Here is a 3,561-nt window from a genome sequence, read left to right on the forward strand (position 1 = left end):
TTATTAGCTAATTTATACTGTTTATTTCAAAATAGTTGACAGCTTATTTCCATTGTTCAAAGAATGTGCAGGATATGGTAGACAAAACCCACTACACCAATGGCTCCGAATTAACAACTTACAAGGAGAAAAATCATATGGTTGGATTTTGTACTGACATTGAGAATTACAATATCTACAATCAAACTCCACAACATTATGGTCACTACGTGCCACTAGTGCATGTGTTCAACTACGGTAACTACCATGGAGATACCCTGGTAAGAATTTTTACTATTACGACATCCGTGCATCTTTTGCATACTTCTAAAACTAGTACATCATTGCTAACTATGAAGTTATTACTATGTTTTTCAACAGATAATCCAAGAGAATTGTGTGCCTCATTTGATGTATCAGAAAGGTAGTCTTAATGTTTTGAACATACAACCAGGTCATCCTACGAATCTCAACTGTCCATACGAGATTTCTAAAAGAAGTGGAGACATGAAAATCAAAGGATGGAAAAAATGTATGGACAGTCGTAAGGAGGTTCTTGGAAGCAAAAGGAAGCGAAGTGCAAGAATTGGAGACAAGATGATCTCCATTCTCCATAATGGAGAGTCAGGGTCTATATTGTTTTATGCTATTTTACCTTAAATAGGATATTTAGGTCCTGCCTAATACTGATGATCATGTGCTAAGAACAATTTAGTAGGGTTGGTTCGATGACTATCAAGATGATGATCGTATGACTTGTTATTAATAACGAGTAGAAGATGTATGATGATGATTAGTAGGACTTGTTAGGATTAGTATTACTTCCGACAAACTCGCTACTCGCGGTCTTGAGACTTGTAATGTTCTATCTTTGTTCGGTCTTTTGAATTTGGAGACTAATATGATGAATTGTATTCGGAGACTAATCTTCTATTGTATTCGATGAATCTGCTGTTGCTGTGTGATGTTGTCTATATTCTGTCCAATAATATATTTTGTAACCTGTGAAAATATCAGAAAAAATAATCCCTAATATTCATACTAGTGGCGCACCACCACATAGTGCGCCATTAGTAAGCCAGAGCACACTAATGGCGCATCATCCACTAGTGCGCCATTAGTATGCCAAAGCACATGGGTAAATATGCCCCCCTGGGAGGCATACTAATGGAGCACCGTGGGCTATACTAATGGCGCACTGCATGGTGCGCCATTAGTATACCAGATACTAATGGCGCACCATAGGTGCGCCATTAGTAAAAAAATACTAATGGCATGATACTAGTGGCGCACCTGTAGTGCGCCATTAGTAGGCAAAACAAGTGCGCCACTAGTAGGCCTTTTCCTAGTAGTGTTAGCCCATCACAAGCTCTCACGGTCAACGAAGGATATTCCTTCTCCCGGGAAGACCCGATCAGTCTCGGAATCCCGGTTACAAGACATTTCAACAATTGTAACACAAGACGAGCAAAGCTGCCCGATGTGCCGACAATCCCGATAGGAGCTGCACATATCTCGTCCTCAGGGCAACACCGGATAGGTCAAGCTACGAGTAAAACCAGCCCTCAAGTTGCCCCGAGGTGGCCCCGCAGGCTGCCCGGTTCGGACCAACACTTAGAGAAGCACTGGCCCGAGGGGGTTAAAATAAAGATGACCCTCGGGTTGGCCGACCCAAGAGAAGGGTAATAGGTTTCTAGGCAAATGTAAAACCAAGGTTGGGCCTTGCTGGAGCAGTTTTATTCAAAGCGAACTGTCAAGGGGTTCCCATAACACCCAACCATGTAAGGAACGCAAAATCAAGGAACATAACACCGGTATGACGGAAACTAGGGTGGCAAGAGTGGAACAAAACACCAGGTATAAGGCCGAGCCTTCCACCCTTTACCAAGTATATAGATGCATTAATTAAAATAAGAGATATTGTGATATCCCAACATATCGATGTACCAACATGGAACAAACTTCAGCTTCACCTGCAACTAGCAACGCTATAAGAGGGGCTGAGCAAAAGCGGTAACATAGCCAAACAACGGTTTGCTAGGACGGTGGGTTAGAGGCTTGACATGGAAATATGGGAGGCATGATATAACAAGTGGTAGGTAGCGCGACATAGCGATAGAACAAACAACTAGCAAGCAAAGATAGAAGTGATTTCGAGGGTATGGTCATCTTGCCTGAGATCCCGCAAGGAAGAAGAATGAGTCCATGAAGAAGACAAACGGACATAGTCGAATGGATCCTCACAACTCCAGAATGAAACCGAAGCTAATGAGAGAAGCAACCCGGAAAGAAGCAAGCAACATGGTAAACAACCATCACATAAACATGGTACGATGCACAACCAAGTATGATGCATGTCCGGTTTAATGAGGCATGGCATGGCAAAGTGCACAAACAACTCTACAAGTCAAGTGGAGCTCAATATGCAATGAGTTGCATGTTGACGAAACACCACATCAATTATTTAGTTCTCTGTACCCAACCATATTAAATGTTGTTAAACATGGCAAGATGTGAAGCATAAGTAAAATACACAGTTAGGCATTTTAAATGAGGCCGAAAACATCAAACAACAATTCCGATAAACCCTCATGTGCATTAACAATTTAATGCAACAACAATTTTAAAAATTTCAAATGTTTATTATCATGATGCGGATGACACGAACAAGTTATATGCAATTTTATGAAAATGTTGACATGAGCATGTTATGGAGCATTTTGGTCACCATGGAGGAACGAAAGGTGTGCCATAGCGATGAATCCGCAAATGAAGCCACGACAACATATCGGTTCTGGTAACTCGATTGAGATGCGGGTGCAATAGAAAGTGTGGCGGGAGCGTGCAAAAGATGGTGGGGTGATCCCGATCACCGGGTTCCCACGAGTCGATGGCATGGCAAATGAGGAGGAGCGTGCAAGCGACAAATTCTGACACGGTGCAAACACGAGCACCTCATACAACAAGCATCCGTCCATGGTGATCGTCTCAACGGTATACCTTCGAAGCGTGCATTTCGAGGCGATTCAAAAAACATCGAGGGAAGTAGTCGTTCACAGGTCGTAGTGGAAGTAGTTGTTCTCGCAATGGTAGTGGAAGAAGTGGTACACGCGAGTCAAAGAGGGAGTAGTCATCATGTCCGTAGATGTTCAGGGTCACGAAATGGAACTTGACGTCCACGGGGTCTTCGCGGGTCAATGATAGTGGTACACATTTCGTAGCCGTTCAAGTCATCGATAGAGGAACTTGATGCTTGCGTTACACGAGTCTTCAACGATGGTAGTGGTACATATCGTAGTGGAACTTTGTGCAACTAGGGTCTTCGGACTTGCTGGCCTCATCAACTCGAAAAGGTACTTGGCATTCTTGGCGATTCCGAAGACGGTGGTATATGTACTTGGTGTCAATGTGGTCTTCGGGTACTTGAAGATTCCGGATGGGGCAACAAAATGCAGTCGACCTTGACGTTTTAGTGCTGTAGTGGAATGAACGTCCGTGTAGTGAAGACGTTTCTTGGCATCCCTGGTTGTCGGGTCTTGGCAGCGACAAGAGCGGCAACAAGGCCGATGGTTCAGCAGGGGG

This window comes from Triticum dicoccoides, chromosome 2A (assembly GCF_002162155.2).
Source record: "Triticum dicoccoides isolate Atlit2015 ecotype Zavitan chromosome 2A, WEW_v2.0, whole genome shotgun sequence".
Taxonomy (NCBI): Eukaryota; Viridiplantae; Streptophyta; class Magnoliopsida; order Poales; family Poaceae; genus Triticum; species Triticum dicoccoides.